Genomic DNA, 24,503 nt, shown 5'->3' on the forward strand with positions numbered 1-24,503 from the left:
TGTTCTATGTCCAGTTCCAACTATTGCTTCCTGACCCGCATATAGGTTTCTCAAGAGGCAGGTGAGGTGGTCTGGTATTCCCATCTGTTTTAAGAATTTTCCACAGTTTATTGTAATTCACACAGTCAAAGGCTTTGGTATAGTCAATAAAGCAGAAATACATGTTTTTCTATGGGTCTTATTTTTGTGTCCATTTAGCCAAGATGTGTATTTTGGCTGGAGCATTTATTCGACTTATATTTAAGGTAATTATTGATATGTACATCACTACTGCCATTTTCTTAACTGTTTTGGTTTGTTTTTGTAGGTATTTCTTTTTCTTCTTCTCCCCTTCCTTTTTTGTTCTCTTCTCTTGTGTTTCTTTCCTAGAGAAGTTCCATCAGCAGTTCTTGTTAAGCTGCTTTAGTGATGCTGGATTCTCCTAACTTTTGCTTATCTGTAAAATTTTTGAATTGTGTATTGATTTGATCTCCAGTAGCATATTGGATGGGGAGTTCATCCCCAAAGAAATAGAGGAAAACTATAGAATGAGAAAGACTAGAGATCTCTTCAAAAAAATTAGAGATACCAAGGGAACATTTCATGCAAAAATGGGCTCAATAAAGAACAGAAATTGTATGGACCTAACAGAAGCAGAAGATATTAAGAAGAGGTGGCAAGAATACATAGGAGAACTATGCAAAAAATATCTTAATGACCGAGATAACCACAGTGGAGTGACTACTCTCCTAGAGCCAGATATCCTGAAATGGGAAGTCAAGTGGGCCTTAGGAAGCATCAGTATGAACAAAGCTAGTGGAAGTAATGGAATCCATGTTAAGCTATTTCAAAGTGCTATACCCAGGGCTTCCCTGGCAGCAGTGGCAACAGGGATTCGAAAATGTCAGTTTTCATTCCAATCCCAAAGAAAGGCAATGCCAAAGAATGCTCAAACTACCACACAATTGCACTCATCTCACACGTTAGTAATGCTCAAAATTCTTCAAGCCAGGCTTCAGTAATACATAAACCATGAACTTCCAGATGTTCAAGCTGGTTTTAGAAAAGGCAGAGGAACCAGAGATCAAATTGCCAACATCCTCTGGATCATCAAGAAAGCAAGAGAGTTCCAGAAAAACATCTATTTCTGCTTTATTAACTATGCCAAAGCCTTTGACTGTGTGGATCACAACAAACCATGAAAAATTCTTCAAGAGATGGGAATACCAGACCACCTGACCTGCCTCCTGAGAAATCTGTATGCAGGTCAAGAAGCAACAGTTAGAACTGGGCATAGAACAACAGACTGGTTCCAAATAGGAAAAGGAGTACATCAAGACTGTATATTGTCACCCTTCTTACCTAACTTTTATGCAGAGTAAATCATGTGAAATGCCGGGCTGGATGAAACACAAGCTGGAATCAAGATTGCCAGGAGAAAAATCAATAACCTCAGATATGCAGATGACACCACCCTTATGGCAGAAAGTGAAGAAGAACTAAAGAGCTTCTTGATGAAAGTGAAAGAGGAGAGTGAAAAAGGTGGCTTAAAGCTCAATATTCAGAAAACCAAGATCATGGCATCCAGTCCTGTCACTTCATAGGAAATAGATGGGGAAACAGTGAGAGACTTTATTTTTTTAGCTCCAAAATCACTGCAGATGGTGACTGCAGTCATGAAATTAAAGGACTCTTGGTCCTTGAAAGAAAAGCTATTACCAACCTGGACAGCATATTAAAAAGCAGAGACATTACTTTGCCAACAAAGGTTTGTCTAGTCAAGGCTATGGTTTTTCCAGTAGTCATGTATGGATATGAGTTGGACTATAAAGAAAGCTGAGCATCAAAGAATTGATGCTTTTGAACTACAGTGTTGGAAAATACTCTTGAGAGTCCCTTGGACTTCAAGTAGTTCCAGCCAGTCAATCCTAAAGGAAATCAGTCATGAATATTCATTGGAAGGACTGATTTTGAAGCTGAAATTCCAAAACTTTGGCCACCTGAATGAAGAGCTGACTCATTTGAAAAGACCCTGGTGGTGGGAAAGATTGAAGGTAGGAGGAGAAGTGGGAGAAGGAGGAGAAGGGAGAGAGGATGTGATGGTTGGATGGCATCACCAACTCGATGGACATGAGTTTGAGTAAGCTCAAGGAGTTGGTAATGGACAGGGAAGACTGATGTGCTGTAGTCCATGGAGTCACAAGGAGCCAGACATGACTGAGTGACTGAACTGACTGTTGACTCTGAGGTAGAGCTTTGCTGGATAAAGTATTCTTGGTTGTGTCTTTCTCTCTTTTATAATTTTGAATGCATCCTGCCACTCCCTCTGGCCTTCAAAGTTTCTACTGAAAAATCATCTTATAACCAAATGAGATTTCCCTTGTATGTTACTTGTTACTTTTCCCTTGTGGCTTTTAATATTTCTTCTTTGTATTTATTTTTTATTAATTTACTAATATTTGTCTTGTTGGAGAAGGAAATGGCAACCCACTCCAGTATCCTTGCCTGGAGAATCCCAGGGAAGGAGGAGCCTGGTGGGCTGCTGTCTATGGGGTCACACAGAGTCAGACACGACTGAAGCGACTTAGCAGCAGCAGCAGCATATGTCTTATAGTTTTCCTCCTTTATGGGACTCTGTGCTTCCTAGACTTAGGTGACTATTTCCTTTCCCATGTTAGAGAAGGAATCACTTTCTTTAATGCTATCTACCTGATTGGAATGTAGTGTGAGCAGACAAGCTGTGCCAATTCACAGTTCTTATTTTAGAATAGGCTTCCTATCAATCACAAATTCTCATATCTCCAAACTCATGCCAATTTTTCTTTGTTATTGTGTATGTGTGTGTGTGTGTGTGTGTGTGTGTGTGTGTTTAATCTCTCTGTCCCTTAAAAATGTTTATTCTTCAACAGGTTCTATTCCTAATCATTTATTGTATATTCTTTATTCTGGAACAACAAATATATACATTAAAAGCTTTACCTTTATCAAATCTGCTGTAATATTTTGACAAATGTCACTCTTTTCTGCCTGCTTCCCACTTCTAAATTTCACAGACATAAGAGCATATTAGGGGTTCCAATGACACACCTTTTCCTCCTCCTTCAACACCCACTTGCAACCATGTCTGTTCCTCCTTACCCTCAATCATTCCCTAAGTTTTTCTTCCCAGAGAACTATGTTAAAATGTCTCATCCTTTATTGAATAGCCCACCAACTTCTCCTTCACTTTGCAGAAATTAAACCATATTCATATTTTTAAACTTTTTATTTTAGTAGAATTAGAGGAAAACCTGAAGCTAAGTAAACATGCCCAGTTTGCCATCTTGATGTTAAACATGCCTTTTCAAACTGTTACTAGGGATTAACAATTGATCTTATAGGACCTCAAAAAGAAGCAAAAATTTTTTAAATATAAATTTATTTATTTTAATTGGAGATTATTTACAATATTGTATTGGTATTTTGAGAAACAGTTAACCTATATGCATTGAGGAGAAATATTCAAATTCCTTTCTCAATAAGAAGCTTTATTTGGCCTTAGCTCTGATCATGATGCTGTCATTCCAGAGATCACATAACAAAAGTCTACCGTGAATGAATACTGCCCTCTACAAATCCCAGCTCCTTTCTACATAGCTTGCAGTGTCGTTTCATATTCCTTATCTCTCCTAAGGTTGCATTGCAAGATTCTAAGTGGTAAATGCTGACTTTAGCCACTATCCCAAATCACCATTCTCCTCTAGGCCACAAAATATATATGTACTATTAAAAAGGCAAACGGCTTCAAAATGAATCTCTTTTTTATTTTTAAACTTTACATAATTGTATTAGTTTTGCCAAATATCAAAATGAATCCGCCACAGGTATACATGTGTTCTCCATCCTGAACCCTGAATCTCTTGTTTCCAAAATATTTCCTAAAAATTCTGAGGCATCTCTTGAGAAATACAGCTGATACACTCCACTATCATTAACATTATTGTCCCTGTATCTTCTAAGTCCCTACCCCCTGCCCCAGACAACATTATTATACTCAGGATGAAAGTATTCACATCATTAAGTCCTAAAGTTTTATATTTTTTAAGTAGATATACAGAGGGTATGTTCAGTGCACCAGAATTTTGCAAAGGAGAAATTATCAGTCAGGGTGGTATTAAAATAAATATAAATGGCTTGCTGTTTCGATTTGTTTTTCAAAGGGGAATTCTTGTTAGAATGTGCCATTAAAACTTCTTTATTTTAAGACAGAAATAATAGCCTGTTTCTTTTGCCTTAAGACCTGAGAGTGATAAACCACCTAATTCTTAAAAAGTAAAGGGTTTTTCCATTTACATTGAATATAAGATTTTAATGATGTTATTGTTTAAGTGGTTATCTACAGTGAAAATGTGAAGGAAAATTACTCTGGGAAAATTTTCTGAGGGTATTCATTAGTTTTTTGTAGTTTATTTCTCTATGTGTGTAAAATACTTGAATATTGTTGATAAATTTATAGAAAGACAATGTTCTATTTTAAGTATGATGGAATAAAATTCTTTTTCATTATAAAAATATGTATACAAATTATTTTAATGTTTAAGCTATTATAATATTGCAAGATGCATACATCAAAACCAAATGTTATACACATTATCTTTCCTGTAATACTTGTACTTTTCCTTAATGGTTCTTCATTATAAAAGCTACCCAATTCAAAGTAAAAAAAAAAAAAAGTTTAAATTATCACTGAAATATAAGTGCTCTGTCAGATATGTATTACATAAGAAAAGCACAGTATTGCATCTTAAAACAAACAAATAAAAATTAAACCCAGGAATCATTCACATATTTTAGCAGTAACTAGTGTGTATACATTTACCAAAATATTTAACTACAACATCCATATCACATCATTTTTTCCACAAAGATGGCTCTTTGAATAGAACATTCTGACAAATGGACCACTTAATTTTTCAAAATATCATGCATATAGATTATAAATTTCCAAACATTGCATTTTCTATGTAAAAAACTGGCTTCAACTTTGAAAATTTTGTCCTACAATCTCAAGTGGGTGCTCCCCTTGACCAAGTTATTTTTTCATGTTGTGATATAAAATACCTCAGTCTAGAGAATTATTCTAGTACTTTGTTCTGCTGCTGCTGCTGCTGCTAAGTCGCTTCAGTCATGTCCGACTCTGGGCGACCCCATAGACGGCAGCCCACGAGGCTCCCCCGTCCCTGGGACTCTCCAGGCAAGAACACTGGAGTGGGTTGCCATTTCCTTCTCCAATGCATGAAACTGAAAAGTGAAAGTGAAGTCACTCAGTCGTGTCCGACTCTTAGCGACCCCATGGACTGCAGCCCACCAGGCTCCTCCATCCATGGGATTTTCCAGGCAAGAGTGCCGGAGTGGGTTGCCATTGCCTTCTCCAGTACTTTGTTCTAGACTGAGTCAAAACCTATTAAAGAGCATATTTATCTAAAGAATTTTAAGTATGCTCTAAAATTATTTTCCTTAAGTAGAAAAACTTGTGTGTCATGTGTGGAATAATCATTTGGCCTAGCGATGACTTTTTTATTGAGATACAGTTGACATAAAATTGTATCAGTTTCAGATATATAACCTTTTGACTTGATTTTTGTATATACTGCAGAAATGATTACCACAATATGACTAGTTAACATCCATCACCGCACAGTTTTTTTTTTTCTTTTTCTTGTGAGAACTTTTAAGATTGCTCTTTTAGCAACTTTAAAATGTATAATACAGGATTGTTAACTGTAGTCACTATAATGTGCATTACATCCCCATTAATAATTCGCTATATAAAAAAGAGTTTGTACCTTTGGTCATTCTTTATCCACTTAGTCCCCTACCTACCATATTTCTCTGGAAACCACCAATCTGTATTATTTGTGAGTTTGGAATTTGTTTACTGGTTTGTTTGTTTTTAGCTTTTACATATAAATGAGATCATACACTGTTTCTCTGTTCAACTTATTTCACCTACCATAATACCATCAAGGTCCGTGCATGTTGTCATAAATGGCAAAGATTTCTTTCCTTTTTATGGCTGTATAATATTCCATTGTGGGGTGTGTGTGTGTGTGTGTGTGTGTGTGGTGTATATCCCATATTCTTTAGCCATTCATTCTTTGATAGACACTTAAGCTACTTCCATGTCTTGAGTACTATAAAAAATGATGTAGCAAACATGGGGGTTCATATAACTTTTCAAGTTTTTGTTTTTGTTTCCTTTGGACAACTACCCAGTTTTTTGAAGAATCTGCATTCTGTTTTCTATGATGGCTGTACCAAGTTTCATTCTCACCAGCAGTGCAAAAAAGTTGTTTTGTTTTGTTTTGTTTTTCTCCATATACCTTCCAAAACTTCTCTGTTGTCCTTTTAATAGTAGCCATTCTAATAAGTGTGAGGTAATATCTCACTGTGATTCTGATTTTCACTTCCCTGATAATTAGTGACACTGTACCTCTTCTCAAGTATCCATAAGCCTAGCCATCTGTATTTCTTCTTTGGAAAAATGTCTTTTCAGAACCTCTGCCCAATTTTAGTCAAATTGTTTGATTTTGATATTGAGTTGTATGAGTTTGTATATTTGGATATTGACTTATTATCAAATATATGGTTTGCAAATATTTTCTTCCATTCATTGATTGTATTTTTATTTGGTTAATGGTTTTCTTTGCCATGAAAAAGCTAATTAGTTTAATACTGTCACAATTGTTTGTTTTGGCTTTTGTTGCTTTTGTTTTTGATATCAAATCCAAAAACGAATCGCCAAACCCAAGTCAAGTAGCTTAACATTCATATTTTCCTCTAGGAGTTTTAAGATTTCAGGTCTTGCATTTGGTTCTTCAATTCATTTGAGTTAATTTTTGTGTATGGTATAAGAGAGCAGGCCAGTTTGTCTTATAAGTGGCTGTCCAGTTTTCTTAACATCATTAATTGAAGAGATTGCCTTTTCACCACTGTATACTATTGACTCTTTTGTCATTAATTGATTGACCATGTGTATGTGAGGTTTTTTTCTCCTGAACTCTCTATTCTCTTCTATTAACCTATCTATATGTTTTATGCTAATACCATACGATTTGATTACTGTACTTTGTAGTGGAGTTTGAGATCAAAAAGCGTGATGTGTTCAGCTTTGTTATCTTTCTTTTTCCTCATAGAGTTTATATCTCATGGGTGCAAGGTAAGTTAGAGAGGTGGAGTTTTAGCCAAGAATTAGAATTTCCTAGAATGAGGCCATTATTTTCCAAATATGACACTATTTCCTAGTCATGTGGTTTTAATGGTGAAGGACAGGGAACCCTGGCATGCTGCAGTTCATGGGGTTGCAAAGAGTCAGACACATCTGAGCAATTGAACAACAATAACCCTATTTAACTTCACTTTACCTTACATTCTTAATCTATAAGTGAAGATAATAATAGGATTTATTTCATAATAAAGTAGATATGAGGGTTAACTAAATTAGTATTTATAAGGTACTTAGTAGTGTCTGGCACATACAACATACTAAAAAAATTTTTCAATTTGCAATATAGACATAAGGAATCCTATAAAGCAAGAAAACCATGTTATTTACAATTAAAAAAAAAAAAAAACTTCATAGGTGCCAACTGTGTGGTATAACATTCTACAGAGCATTCACATATATTACCTCAATGAATCCATTCCACCATTTATTATTGATCCCATTTAGTAAAAAGTAAAGAGGTCTTTCCAAGATCATGCAACCAATGCATGTCACTTGTGAATAACAGCAACAGAGGAGTGGGGTTTTTTTGTAACTTTTATTAATCTTATTTTTTAAGTTCTAATTATATTCATGGCTGATTGCCTTTTTAAATATTTATTTTGTTCAATTTTAAAAGTTACTTTCCATTTTCAGCTATTAGAAAATATTGGCTAGATTCCTCACGATGTACAATGCATCACTGAGCTTCTCTTGTACACAATAGTTTGTACCTTCCATTTACCCATCCTTATATTGCCCCTCTCCCCTTCTGGTAACCACTAGTTTCTTCTCTTTGTCTATGAGTCTGCTGCTTTTATGTTATATTTATTAGTTTGTTGAATCTTTTAGATTCCACATATAAGTCATATCATATAGTATTAATCTTTCTGTCTGATATTTCACTTAGCATAATGTCCTTCAAGTCAATCTATGTTGCTCAAATGACAAAGTTCCTTTCTTTTCTTTGACCAAGTAGTATTCCATTGTATATGCATAGCCCATCTTCTTTATCCATTCATCTATTGATGAACACTTAGATTGTTTCCATGTCTTAGAAACTTCAGATAATGCTACTATGAACATTGGGTGCATTTAGCTTTTTGAATTAGTGGGGCTTATTCAGATATATACCCAGGACTGGAATTGCTGGATCCTATGGTGGTTTCACATTTAGCTTTTTAGAAACCTCTATGTTTTCCACAGTGGTTGCACCAATTTACACCTCACCAGAAGTGTGTAAGGACACCCTTTCTTCCAAATTCTCACCAACATTTGTTATTTGTAGACCTTTCTGATGGTGGCCATTGTTACCTGTTTTAGGTGACATCTCATTGTGGTTTTGATTTGCATATCCCTGATGACTAGCAATGTTGAGCATCCCTTCTGTGCCTATTGGCCATCTGCATTTTCTCATTGGCAAAATGCTTGTTCAGCTCTTCTGCTATTTTTAATTAATCTTTTGATGGTTAGTTGTATGAGTTTATATATTCTGGATATTAATTTCTTATTTCTTATCAGTCACTTTATTTGCAAATATTTTCTCCTATTCAGTAGTTTACCTTTTCATTTTGTTATGGTTTCCTTCACTGTGCAAAAGCTTTTAAGTTCAATTAGGTCCTATTTTTTAATTTTTGCTTTTATTTCCTTTACCTTAGGAGACATACCAAAAACAAATATTACTATTATTTATGACAAAGACTGTTCTGCCTATATTTTCCTTTATGAGTTTTACAATATCAGGTCTTACATTTAGGTCTTTAATCCATTTTGAGTTTCTTTTCATATATTGTATTAGAGAATGTTCTCATTTAACCTTTTACATGTAGCTTTCCAGTTTTCTAAGTACCACTTATTTAACAGAGATGTCTTTTTGCCTCCTTTCTAATGAATGAATTGACCATAAGTAGTTAGGCTTATTTCTGGATTTTCTACACTGTTCCATTGATCTATGTGCTCATTTTTGTTTCAGTTGTTATTGTTGCTTAGTCACTATGTCTTATCCAACTCTTTTGCGACCCCATGGGATGTAACCCACCAGGCTCCTCTGCCCATGAGATTTCCCAGGCAAGAATACAGACATGGGTTGCCATTTCCTTCTCCAGGGGGGCTTTCTGACCTAGAGATTGAACCCGTTCTTCCACATTGACAGGAAGATTCTTTCCCACTGAACCACCAAGGAAGCCCAGTACCACCATACTACTAAAACTCATCAATGAATATGGTACATATGCAGAATACAAAATTAATATATAGAAATCTGTTGTATTTCTGTACACTAACAATGGAATATCAGACAGGGAAATTAAGAAAACAATCCCATTTAACATCACATAGAAAAGAAGAAAATACTAGGAATGAAAAATGACTGAGGAGGCAGAGGCCTATACTCTGAAAACTTAAGATGCTGGTGAAGGAAATTTCAGATGACCCAAACAGATGAAAAGATATGCCATGTTCTTGGATTGTAAGAATCAATATTGTTAAAATGACCATACTACTCGAGGCAGTCTACAGATTAAATGCAGTCCTTATCAAAATAGCAATGGGATTTTTCACAGAACCAGAACAAAAACATTTAGATTTGTATGGAAACACAGAAGACCCTGGATAGGCAAGGCAATCTTGAGAAAGAATAGAATTGGAGAAAAACTGCTTCTTGCCTTCAGACTATAACATAGAGTTCAGTTCAGTTCAGTTCAGTCACTCAGTCGTGTCCAACTCTTTGCAGCCCCATGAACTGCAGCACACCAGGCCTCCCTGTCCATCACCAACTCCTGGAGTCCACCCAAACCCATGTCCATCGATTCGGTGATGCCATCCAACCATCTCATCCTCTGTCATCCCCTTCTCCTCCTGCCCTCAATTTTTTCCAGCATCAGGGTCTTTTCCAATGAGTCAGCTCTTTGCATCAGGTGGCCAAAGTATTGGAGTTTCAGCTTCAACCAGTCCTTCCAATGAACACTCAGGACTAATCTCCTTTAGGATGGACTTGTTGGATCTCCGTGCCATCCAAGGGACTCCCAAGAGTCTTCTCCAACACCACAGTTCAAAAGCATCAATTCTTTGGTGCTCATATTTCTTTATAGTCCACCTCTCACATCCATACATGATCACTGGAAAAGCCATAGTCTTGACTAGACGGACCTTTGTTGGCAAAGTAATGTCTCTGCTTTTGAATATGCTGTCTAGGTTGGTCATAACTTTCCTTCCAAGGAGTAACATACAGTTACAGTATTCAAAACGTTATGGTACTGTTGGCTTTCTTAAGATTGCTTTGGATATTCGGGGTGATTCATAAGCCCATACAAATTTTAGAGTTATTTGTTTTATTTTTTAAAAATACCACTGGTCTTCTAGTAAGGATTGGCTTGAATCTGTATATTGCTGTATGGGCAGTTTAACAATATTAATTCTTCCAACCATGGTCATGAAATATCTTTCCATTTTTTTGTTACTTCTTCACTTTTTCTTCAATCTCTTATAGTTTAGGGTACAGATCTTTTTTACCTCCTTTGTTAAATATATTCCTAGGATTTTTTAATTTTTTTTGATGGAAATGTCAATGGGAAATTTTCCTTAATTTTTTTCTAATAGTTCATTGTTGGTGTATAGAAAAATGTAATATATAGAAATTTATGTTGTATCCTGCAACAGGAGATGTAAGAATTGCAGGTTCAATCCCTGGGTTGGGACGATCCCATGGAGGGAGGGCACAGCAGCCCACTCCAGTATTCTTGTTGGAGGACCCCATATAGAGAGGAGCCTGGTGGGCTATGGTCTATAGTGTCACAAAGAGTCAGATACAACTGAAGTGACTTAGCACAGCACAACTGTACTGAATTTGGTTATTCGTTCTTCTAGTGTTTTGGTCAAATTCTTAGGGATTTCTATATAGTATTATATTATCTGCAAATGGCGATGGTTTTACTTTTTTCTTTCCAATTTGTTCTCTTTATTTCTTTCTCTTTCCTAGTTTCTCTGGCTAGAACTTCTCAAACTATGTTAAGTGGCAAGAGTGGCTATTCTTGTTTTGTTCCTTATCTTAAAAGAAATGTTTTCAAATTATCACCATTGAGTATGATGTTAGCTATAGGTTTGTTATATTTGGCCTTTATTATGTTGAGACACATTTCCTCTAAAACCATTTCCTTGAGAGTTTTTATTATAAATGGATATTAAGATTTGTCAAATGCTTTTTTCCTATATTTGTTTAGATGATCATATGAATTTTGTCCTTATTTTATTAATCTGATAGGTCACATTGATTTGTGTATATTATTCCATTTTTCAATCCTGGAATAAATGTCATTTGATCATGGAATATGTGACTTTATTGTATTGTTGAATCTGTTTTACTAATTTTTTTCTTAGTATTTTTGCCTCTAAGTTCATAAGGGATAGTGACCTGTAATTTTATTTTCTTCCAATGCTTTCTCATAAAATCTGTTTGGAAGTGGTCCCTCCTATGCTATTTTTTGAAAAAAAAAATTAGAAGAATTGTTTTTAATTCTCTTTGAATATTTGGTAAAATTCACCAGTTTCTGGTCCTGGTCTTTTGTATTTTAGGTGGTTTTTAATTACTGAGACAATGTCCATTCTACTAATCAGTTTATTCAGGTTTTCCACTTTAAGATTTGGTCTTGGCAGATTTTATTTCTAGGAATTTATTTCCTCTAAGTTGTCCAATTTGTTGGTATACATTTATACTACTCTTTTATAGTCTTTTCTATTTCTATGATAGTGGCTGCAAGTCTCCTCTTTCATTTCTGATTTTATTTGAATCCCCTGTCTTATTTTCTTGGTAATCATATCTAAAGGTTTGTTGGTTTGGTTTTTATTTTCAAAAACTAGTACATGGTTTCTGATGTTTTCTACTGTGTTTTGGTCTCTTTTTTATGTTTATTTCCCCTCTGGCCTTTGTTATTTTCTTTCTTCTACTGACTTTGGGCTTTATATCTTCCTTTATTCCAGTCCATTGAGGTATGATGTATACCACAATTGGGGGTATGATGTGTTTCCATTTATAAGGTATTTTTTAAATTTCTCTTTTGATTTTTTCATTGAATCACTGGGTGGTTAATATCATGTTGTTTAATATCTACATACTGGTTAATTTGCTTTTTTTTTTTCCTGTATTGATTTCTAGCTGCAACTTCATACCTTTGTGGTAGGAAAGGTACTTGATATAATTTCAGTCTTCTTAAATTTATTAAGACTTGTTTTGTGGCCTGCGTGTGATCTATCCTGGATAATGTTTCATGTGCACTTGAGAAGATTATATATTCTTTTGCTTTTGGATGGACTATTCCATATATACCTATTAAGTCAGTCTGGCCTAATATGTCACTTAAGGCAAATGTTTCCCTAATGATTTTCTGTCTGGTTGATCTATCCATCGATAAAAAGTGAGTTATTAAATTTCCCTTCTGTTACTAGATTGTTCTCTTTTTCTCTCTTTAGGTCTATAGTATTTTCCTTATATATTTAGGTGTTCCTACGTTGAGTGCAGAAAGTGAAAGTGAAGTTGCTCAGTCATGTCTGACTCTTTGTTAACCCATGGACTGTAGCCTACCAGGCTCCTCCGTCCATGGGATTATCCAGGCAAGAATACTGGAGTGGGTTGCCGTTTCCTTCCCCAGGGGATCTTCCCAACCCAGGAATTGAACCTGGGTCTCCTGCATTGTAGGCAGAAGGTTTACCATCTGAGCCATCAGAGAAGCCCAACAGAGTAGAGTGCAGAAGCATTTACAAATATTATATCCTCTTATAAGGTTGATTCCTTTATCATTATATAATGACCTTCTTTGCCTCCTATTACAATCTTTGTCTTGAGGTCATTTTGTTTCATATAAGTATGACTACCCCAGGTTTTTTTTTTTTGGTTTCCATTTGTAGGGGATATAATTTTACATCATATAACTTTCATCCTGTGTGTATCTTTAGGTTTGAAGTTCATGTCTTGTAGGCACCATACAGATGGGTCATGTTGTTGTTTTTATCCACAAGCCACTCTAAGTCTCTTGATTGAAGAATATAGTCTGATTACATTTAAAGTAATTATTTATGGTATAACCTTATTGCCATTTTGTTAATTGTTTCCTGAATATTTTGTAATTTCTGTGTTCCTTTATTCTTCTTCTGTTCTTTCCCTTTGTGATTTGATGATTTTCTATTGTGTTAAGTTTAGATTTCTTTTTTCTTTTATATCTCTAATATAGGGTTTTGTTTTGTGATTACCAAGAAGTTTACATAAAATTAGATAACAGTATTTCAAATCAATCACCCTTTAAGGTTAAACACATTCTAAAGCTCTCCAGCCCCTCAAGTTTTATGTTCTGATGTCGCAATTTGCATCTTTTTATCTTGTGTATCCATTTACAAATTATTGTAGTTATTCTTACTATATTTGTTAACTTTCATAATAGCTTTATAATTGATTAACTCACCAACTTTATATTATCCTGAGATGTACTAAATACTTAACCTCTTTAGTGAGATTTATGGTTTTATATGTTTTCCTGGTACTAAATTAGTACCTTTTCATTTTACCTTAAAGAAATCCCCTTAACATTTCTCTAAAGGCTGGTCTGCAGTGATGAACTCCTTTAGCTCTTGTTTCTCTATAAAACTCATTCTCTGTTCAATTCTGACAAATAACTTTGCCATGTAGAGCATTTTTGGTTTGCAGGGTTTTTTTCTTTCTTTCTTTCTTTTCTTTTCTTTTTTTCTTCCAACAGTTTGAGAACATTGTTCCACTCTTTTTTGGCCTATAATGTTTCTGCTGAAAAAATCTACTGATAATCCTTTGGAAGTTCCTTTGTATATAACAAGTTTGTTTTTTCCTGTCTTTCTGCATTCAAGAGTCTCTCCTTGTCCTTAACATGCAACATTTAATTATAATGTGTTATTCATCATGTTTGGAAGTCTCCAGTCATCTTGGATTTGAATGTCAGTTTCTTTCCCAGGTTAGGAAAGTTTTCAGCTGTAATTTCATCAATTAAATTTTCTATCTCATTATTTTCCTTCTTGGACTCTTATAATGTAAATGTTGATCTACTTGATGTTGTTCCACAAATTCCTTAAGCTCTACTCACTTTTTTTCATTATGTTTCCCCTGCTGTACTTGTGTGAGTTCCACTGCCTTTTCTCAAGTTCACAGTTGCTTTCTTCACATCATCTAGTTTGCTCTTGAATTTCTAAATTATATTTTTCATTTCAGTTATTATATGAATATTCTTCAGTTCTATGACTTCTTTTTGGTACTTTCTTTTATTTTCTTTTTTATTAAATTCTCAATTAGTTTATCCATTCTTCTGAGTTGAGTGAACATTTATATGACCATTATTTTGAATCTCTTTATTGGGTAAGCCATTTATATCTACTGCATTAAGTTGTTGTTGTTGTTGTTTTCCTCCCCTGAGGTTTTATCTTGCTCTTTTCTTTGGAACATACTCCCTGCTGTTTCATTTTTCTCAACTCTCCGTGTTGGTTTCTATGCGTTAGACAAAATAGACACCTCTTTTGGTCTTGAAGGAGTAGCCTCATGTAGGGGATATGTCTTATTATTCAACAACAGTTCAGGATGTGTTAAAACCTGTCAGTGTCCCAAAGGGTGAGGATCTTTGTCATCACCTAGAATCAGGCTGACTGGAAGCCAAACCCTGAGGTAGCAAATATACCTTCTTCAGAGGAAGACTTGGAAATGAGCATTTCTGTCTGCTCCCTCTGCACTGATCCTAGGGTTGATATATAGTTCATAACTCTTTCCTTTTTTTTTGCTGAAGTCCAATTTAACTACTGAGCACAAACTTTGCTGACCACCAGAGTCAGGCAATCAAGTGGTATTCCCTAGGTAGCAACCACAAAACCAGGGTACCAGACAATAATAACAAAAGCGCTTTCAGACATGTACATAAATTCCCCAGGAGGTACTGGCAATCTAGAGTGCAGTGGAGGGAGGAGATGAAGATAGAATCCACCCTTCCATGTTTCTGGAGAGGAGTACAGTGAGCCCTTAGTTGTGTGTTTAGTTAAAAGCCTGCTCTTTAGGCCACTGCTATGAGGATAAGCTAGTAGGCCTCTTTCACAGAAAGACTGGACTCCTCAGTCTGTTGTCTCTCTCCTGTGTCTTGAGAGTAGTAGCTTTTTAAGAAATCTTTCTCCATTTGTTTTAGTCCTGTGGAACCTGTAAGCATAAAGCTATTCTAACCACCAGAACAATGTGATCTAGAGGTGTCCCCTGGGTAGCAGTCATAAACACTTGGGTGCCAGACAAAAATACAAGCTCCCTTCTAGGGTAGGAGACACACAATGAGAGAGGAAAATAAGGCACCCACTGGAAGAATATTTCAGTAGGCTTCTATATGTATTTTAAATGAGATGCCTACCCCTCAGGCAAATCCTTTTAGATAAACAAGGCTTTTTCATCTAAAGTCTGAGCATTTCACAATGGGCTGCCTCTGTGATGGACCCTAAGGTGGGTACGTCTGTTTGAGAGTCAATAAATAACTGTTTCTCAATTTGTTGCAGACTTGTGAGTCTCAAGGACAGAAGCCCCACTGGCTTTCAAAGTTAGATGTATTGAGGAATCATCTCTCAGGTACAGGTCTTAAAACAGGTTGCCAGTTCCCTAGAGTTTGATTCACTATGCCAGGGGTGGAGTTTATGTTAAGATGGTATCTCAGCCTCTCCTATCTGCTTTGATGTGGGTTTCTTTTCACTTACCTGATATTTAGGAATTGCTCAACTAGTTTTGTTTTGGTTTGTTTTGTTTTTTAGAGGAAATTGTTTTGTATATAGCTGAAGATTCAGTGTGTCCATGAGAAGACATGAGTTCAGAATCTTCCTCCAGCACCATCCTGAACCAGTATTCAGTATTTATTCATTTTTCATATAGAATTTGATCATAAAATGAATTTTATGAGTTAAATATATTCATTAACTCATATTTTATATAGGTATCCAAATATGTTTTCTATATCTAAATAGATATAAACTTAAGAGAGAAATTATTGAATAACCCTTATCAGCACCTTCACATTTCTACAATGGTATTTCCAATAAATAATTCACAAATGTATTTTTCTATATCAGCCATATTGCCTAGTTAGCTGTACTATATTATTTTAATCTACTAATAAAACAACTTTGTTTTCTCAAGAAAATCTTTAACTGGTGGTAGTGAGAAATAAGGGATATCATACATCCATCTTAAAATTTAATAATACTCCTCAGGAAAATGCTACAATGAGCACATATACAAAATTTCACACATTTTCTGGTATTCATACATACTGATCTCTAAGGATGCGTTTGAAAAATGTTATCAGGCATTGCAATGTTTACCTGAGAGTGAGGGAAGAGAAGAAAGACCATAATAGCTATATGAATGTCCCAGATGCTGTAAATAAACATTTTGTAAGTGAATAATAGGTGGCAATAGGCCTTGCTATCCTCAGATAATTTAATGACATACTGCAGGCCTTCTGGAGGTGGAAAATAGGAATTATCTTCCTTGAATTACCTAGAATATATAGCGTCTCTGGAAATTTACATTTTGTTCATTAATCATTTATTAAATTATTTCAATTTGAAAAGATTTGTACAAGTTGATGTAAAATAGCTTCAGTGTACTTCCATTTATCAAAGCTAAATAACGTAGTCAATCTCATTTTAACCTGACTTTTGAAAAGTGAAAAGACTCGTGAAAATTGACTTACAGTGAAGATCAGAATGTGAAAAATAACATAAAGAAGGCATGAAGACAGTTGCAAATTGAACAAAATATTTGTCAATGTTGACAATACAAAGTTATTCTTGTGGCTAACATTTTGACCTTGGGAAATTAAGTTATAATCTATTAGCATTTTATGAATAAGACAGATGGTGATCTTGATAGCAAATCTGAAAGAAGCCTAGTTTCACAAAACAATTACAATTCAAGACAGTCAAGTTTAAAAACGGTGACTTCTACTACAGGAAACAGCTCAAAATGCATGAAAAGTATTCTATGAGAGTGCTAAGTTAAGAATCATTTTCAAGAAATAAAGGACTGATTAAGTGTGTGTACCACATGACCCTAATATTTCCCTATTGCCATCAAATGTAATAATCTTTGCAGCTTTCTGTGAAGTGAATAAAGATTATTTCCCACAAGAAGAAATTCATATAAGGAAAGGAATAAGAAAAATGTACAATCTTAACTCTTTTTTTGTGCTTGATGTTTTGCTGTACGTTTATTCTGTGCTATAGTTTTAAGAAATAAAAATATGTTAGCTAACATATAATACCATAGCATTTTCTCCTGAAAAGTAAAGTGTGGACAAATGTCTCCTTGAGTAGAACTTCCTGGATTATACCCACTTTCAATTGTTTGTCTATATTGGGGAAATTATTTAAAAATATTCTGTTTGGCTGAACTTATTGTACATCATAAGTACATAAGAAAACAAGAAACAATGTGTGTTAAAGTGTTTTGTAAACTTTAAAATATTCTACAGCGTTTTTTAAATTAGAAACAGTAACTGGAGATGACTTCTCTCACCCTCCCACATATTACCATCTGTTTTAAAAAATATTTTCATGCCCTCTTTCCTGGCTTGAATTGAGAAACAAATTTTGGCATTTTATAATGTTTCCAGTGAGAATTCTTATAATTTTATCCCATTATTGATAGACAAAATTGTGACATATCATATGATACTTCTTAGTTACTGTTTAAAATATTCACCAATTCTTTTTATTGACAGCTTAAATAAATATGGCAAATTGAAGAGAGTAGTATATTTAAAAACTCCATTCACTAAGAATATTAATTAGAAAGGATAATGGAAAATGTGAATATCTGATAAGTATTTAATGAGTTTGTGGGTATAGATAATATAATTATTAAAGATGATTTGTTATATAGAAAAAAGAACAAATTCATGATGAGGTGCCAATATTACATTCTTAGATATTCTATCAGTAACATTATATAAACAGAGTTGCAGTCCATGGGGTCGCTAAGAGTCGGACACGACTGAGCGACTTCCCTTTCACATTTCACTTTCATGCATTGGAGAAGGAAATGGCAACCCACTCCAGTGTTCTTGCCTGGAGAATCCCAGGGACGGCAGAGCCTGGTGGGCTCCTGTCTCTGGGGTCGCACAGAGTCGGACACGACTGAAGCGACTTAGCAGCAGCAGCAGCAGTATTACCTTCAAGTTCATTTTGAACATTTTTTTTTTTTTTTAGAAAGAAAGGAACTTGCCACTGTAAATTCTGTCTCTAGGCTTCAAGCTTTTGTAGCACTGCTTAAGAGATGAAAAGTAGAAAGAAGTAAATTTTTCTTATAGATGTTAGTATATCTCAGAGTTCCTAGAAAAGCACTGAGCCCTTTATCAGTCAAGATTATCTAAAACAATAGGATATAGATATACAGACACATATATACAGATATAGATATAGATAAAGCTGTCTCATATATATATATATATATATATATGCTGTCAATAAAGAGAGAGAGAGATTTATTTTAAGGAATTGCCTCACAATTGTGGAAACTAGTAAATTTAAAATCTGTAGGTCAGGGTAATAGGCTAGAAATTCCACTAAGAATTGATGCTGAAGTCTTATATCCAAAATCTATAGAATAAACCAGGAGACTAGAAACTCAGTCAAGCTTTTTATGTTACAGTCTTGAGAAAGAATTCCTTCTTCTCCAGGAAGCTTCAATTTTTTTCTTACTGCTTTTAACTAATTGAATGAGGCCTACTCACATTATCAAGAGTAATTTGCTTTATGTAAAAAAAAGTGATTATAAATTTTAATCACATTTACAAAATACTTTCACAGAAACTTCTAGACTAGTGTTTGACCAAACAGCAGGGTACCATAACCTAGCCAAGTTTACACATAAAACTAGCAATCACAAGTTACCCAGTAAGTATTTGACTTTTACTTTGTAATCTTAACTAAGAGATAATTGAAAGATATTATTTGTGGACCAAGAAAGGCAGGAGAGTAATATATGAAATTAATCCAAAACTTTGAATGATGTTGACTAGTTATAACTGAAATAGTTGTAACAGGTATTAAGACATCCTTGATGATTAGATTCAAAAATGACTTGAAGTCAGTGAATTTGGAAAAGATATGCACAGGCGTCCACTGCTAAAGGGAATTCTTCTACCTTCTTATTCAGCTTCCCATGATAGCTTAAGTAAAGATAGATGTTCAAGTAACCATATTATGCAGAGAAAAGCAATTTTACCTAGCTGCAATGATGAGTTAACAATTTTTCTTTGTTTGATTAAGATACAGTTGACATACGGTATTATATATTTAATGTATATAGCACAGTGATTTAACTTACATACATCATGAAATGATAACCACAATAACTCGGGTGAACAACTATCATCTCAGATAGATAAGAAAAAATAATTTTCTTTTGTAATGAGACCTCTTATAATTTTCTCTTAACAATTTTCATATATATTATATAGCAATGTTAACTACATCTATCAGGTTGCACATCACATCTCTAGTACTTACTAATCTTGCAACTGGAAGTTTGTGTCTTTTGACCACCTTGAGCCAATCCTTACTCCTCCACCCTCTATTTATTTCTGTTTTAAAATTTTATTTCACATTGGAGTATGGAAAAGTGATTCAGTTATAGGTATATATGTATCTATTCTTTTTCAAGTTCTTTTCCCATTTAGGTTATTATAGAGTGTTAAGCAGAGTTCCCTCTGCTATACAGTAAATCTTTGTTGGTTACCTATTTTATTAATAAACACAGCAGTGTGTATTTCTGGCCCTTTAATCTTTCACTATCCCCTCACTGTTTCTCCCTGGTAACCATCAATTTGTTCTGTGAGTCTGTTTATGTTTTGTAAATAAGTCATTTGTGTCATTTTTGTTAGATTACACTTTTAAGTGATATCATATATTTGTCCTTCTTTGCCTGACTTACTTGACTTAGTGTGATAATATTCAGGCCGATCTGTATTGCTGCAAATGCCATCATTTCATTCTTTTGTATGCCTGAGTCATATTACATTGTATATATAAAACACATCTTTATCCATTTATACATTGATGGACATTTAGGTTGATTCCATACCTTGGCTATTGTAAACAGTACTGCAATAAACACTGCAGTGCATGTGTACTTTTAAATCATGTTTTTCTCTAGATATATGCCCAGAAGTGGGATTCCTGGATCGCACAGTAGATCTATTTTAGTTTTTAAGGGACCTTGATACTGTTCTACATAGTGGCTATACCAATTTATATTTCCACCAAAAGTATAGGAGGGTGATTTGTTCTCCACACTCTTTCCAGAATTTATGGTTTATAGACATTTTGATTATGGCCATTCTGACTGATGTGAAGTGATATCTTGTTATATTTTTGACTTGCATTTCTCTAATAATTAGCAAAGTTGAGCATCTTTTCATGTGCCTCATAGTCATCTGTATGTCTTCCCTTCTGGAGAAGTGTCTATTTAGTTCTTCTGTCCATGTTTCAATTGATTTGGTTTTTTGATATTTAGCCTCATGTGCTGTAAATTTTGGATATTACAATCTTGTTGGTTACATCTTTTGCACATATTTTCTCATATTCTGTGGGTTGTCTTTTCATTTGGTTTATGGTTTCCTTTGCTGTTTAAAAACTTTTGAGTTTAATTACATCACAATTTTTCTTTTTTTTTTTCCCCATATACTCTAGGAGACAGATCTAAAAAGATCTTGCCATTTATGTCACTGATGAACATAGATGCAAAAATCCTTAACAAAATTCTCGCAAACAGAATCCAACAACATACTAAAAAGATCATACATCATGACCAAGTGGGCTTTCTCCCAGGGATGCAAGGATTCTTCAATATCCTCAAATCAATCTAATAACCACATTAACAAATTGAAAGATAAAAACCACATGATTATATCAATAGATGGAGAGAAAGCCTTTGACAAAATTCAACATCCATTTATAATAAAAACCCTCCAGAAAGCAGGCATAGAAGGAATATACCTCAAGATAATAAAAGCTATATATGACAAATCTATAGCAAACATCCTCAATGGTGAAAATTTGGAAGAATTTCCCTTAAAGTCAGGAACAAGGAGAGGGTGCCCACTCTCACCACTACTATTCAACATAGTTTTAGAAGCTTTGGCCACAGCAATTAGAGCATAAAAATAAATAAAAGGAATCCAGATTGGAAAAGAAGAAGTAAAACTCTCACTGTTTGCAGATGACATGATCCTCTACCTAGAAAACCCTAACGACTCCACCAGAAAATTACTAGAGCTAATCAATGAATTTAGTAAAGTTACAGGATATAAAATTAACACACAGAAATCCCTTGCATTCCTATTCACTAACAATGAGAAAACAGAAAGAGGAATTAAGGAAACAATTCCATTCACCATTGCAACGGAAAGAATAAAATACTTAGGAATATAATGGAATGGGGAGGGAGGAGGGAGGAGGGTTCAGGATGGGGAACACATGTATACCTGTGGTGGATTCATTTTGATATTTGGCAAAACTAATACAATTATGTAAAATTTAAAAATAAAATAAAATTAAAAAAAAAGAAAAAAATTGTATAATTCTTCTTTCTTATTCTATTAGAAAGAATAAGAAAGAAATTGTAGTGATTGCTTTTTCAATCCTAAATTTCCCTTGAATTCCTGAAATAAAGCCAACTCAGTCATGGAAAGAAAAAAAAAAAGAAACTAAAGACCTATATATAGAAAACTATAAAACACTGGTGAAAGAAATCAAAGAGGACACTAATAGATGGAGAAATATACCATGTTCATGGATTGGAAGAATCAATATAGTGAAAATGAGTATACTACCCAAAGCAATCTATAGATTCAATGCAATCCCTATCAAGCTACCAACAGTATTTTTCACAGAACTAGAACAAATTATTTCACAATTTGTATGGAAATACAAAAAACCTCGAATAGCCAAAGCAATCTTGAGAAAGAAGAATGGAACTGGAGAAATCAACCTGCCTGACTTCAGTCTTTACTACAAAGCTACAGTCATCAAGACAATATGCTACAGGCACAAAGACAAAAGTATAGATCAATGGAACAAAATTGAAAGCCCAGAGATAAATCCACGCACATATGGACACCATATCTTTGACAAAGGAGCCAAGAATATACAATGGAGAAAAGACAATCTCTTTAACAAGTGGGACTGGAAAAACTGGTCAAACACTCGTAAAAGAATGAAACTAGAACATTTTCTAATACCATACACAAAAATAAACTCAAAATGGATTAAAGATATAAACGTAAAACCAGAAATTATAAAACTTCTAGAGGAAAACATAGCCCAAATACTCTCCGACATATATCACAACAAGAACCTCTATGAACCACCTCCCAGAGTAGTGGAAATAAAAGCAAAAATAAACAAATGGGACCTAATTAAACTTAAAAGCTTTTGCACAATGAAGGAAACAATAAGCAAGGTGAAAAGACAGCCTTCAGACCATGGAGAAAATAATAAATAGCAAATGAAGCAACTGAAAAAGAATTAATCTCAAAAATATACAAGCAACTCCTGCAGCTCAATTCCAGAAAAAATAAATGACCCAATCAAAAAATGGGCCAAAGAAATAAACAGACATTTCTCCAAAGAAGACATACAGATGGCTAACAAACATATGAAAAGGTGTTCAACATCACTCATTATCAGAGAAATGCAAATCAAAACCACAATGGGGTACCATTTCACACCAGTCAGAATGGCTGCTATCCAAAAGTCTACAAACAATAAATGCTGGAGAGGATGTGGAGAAAAGGGAACCCTCTTACACTGTTGGAGGGAATGCAAACTTGTAGAGCCACTATGGAGAAAAGTATGGAGATTCCTTAAAAAACTGGAAGTAGAACTGCCTTATGATCCAGCAATCCCACTGCTGGACATACACACTGAGGAAACCAGAAGGGAAAGAGACATGTGTACCCCAATGTTCATTGCAGCACTGTTTATAATAGCCAGGACATGGAAGCAAGGACAAGCAAGCCAGGACAAGCAACCTAGATGTCCATCAGCAGACAAATGATAAGAAAGCTGTGGTACATATACACAATGGAATATTACTCAGCCATTAAAAAGAATGCATTTGAATCAGTTCTAATGAGGTGGATGAAACTGGAGCCTATTATACAGAGTGAAGTAAGCCAGAAGGAAAAACACCAATACAGTATCAGTTCAGTTCAGTTCCGTAGCTCAGTCGTGTCTGACTCTTTGCGACCCCATGACTCGCAGCACACCAGGCCTCCCTGTCCATCACCAACTCCCGGAGTTCACTCAGATTCACATCCATCAGTCAGTGATGCCATCCAGCCATCTCATCCTCTGTCATACCCTTCTCCTCCTGCCCCCAATCCCTCCCAGCATCAGAGTCTTTTCCAATGAGTCAACTCGTCGCATGAGGTGGCCAAAGTACTGGAGTTTCAGCTTTAGCATCATTCCTTCCAAAGAAATCCCAGGGCTGATCCCTTCAGAATGGACTGGTTGGATCTCCTTGCAGTCCAAGGGACTCTCAAGAGTCTTCTCCAACATCACAGTTCAAAAGCATTAATTCTTTGGTGCTCAGCTTTCTTCACAGTCCAACTCTCACATCCATACATGACCACAGGAAAAACCATAGCCTTGACTAGACAGACCTTTGTTGGCAAAGTAATGTCTCTTTTTCAATATGCTATCTAGGTTGGTCATAACTTTTCTTCCAAGGAGTAAGTGTCTATTAATTTCATGGCTGTAGTCACCATCTGCAGTGATTTTGGAACCCCAAAAAATAAAGTCAGCCACTGTTTCCCCATCTATTTCCCATGAAATGATGGGACCAGAAGCCATGATCTTCATTTTCTGAATGTTGAGCTTTAAGCCAACTTTTTCAGTCTCCACTTTCACTTTCATCAAGAGGCTTTTTAGTTCCTACTAACATATATATATGGAATTTAGAAAGATGGTAACGACAACCCTATATGCAAGACAGCAAAAGGGACACAGATGTATAGAACAGTCTTTTGGACTCTGTGGGAGAAGGCAAAGTGTGGGATGATTTGAGAGAATACCATTGTAACATGTATATTATCATATGTGAAACAGATCGCCAGTCCAGGTTTGATGCATGAGACAGGGTGCTCTGGGCTAGTGCACTGGGATGTCCCAGAGGGATGGGATGGAGAGGGAGGTGGAAGAGGGGCTCAGGATGGGGAACACATGTATACCCATGGCTGATTCATAT

The sequence above is a fragment of the Bubalus kerabau genome, chromosome 7 (genome assembly GCF_029407905.1).
Source record: "Bubalus kerabau isolate K-KA32 ecotype Philippines breed swamp buffalo chromosome 7, PCC_UOA_SB_1v2, whole genome shotgun sequence".
NCBI classification, from domain to species: Eukaryota; Metazoa; Chordata; class Mammalia; order Artiodactyla; family Bovidae; genus Bubalus; species Bubalus kerabau.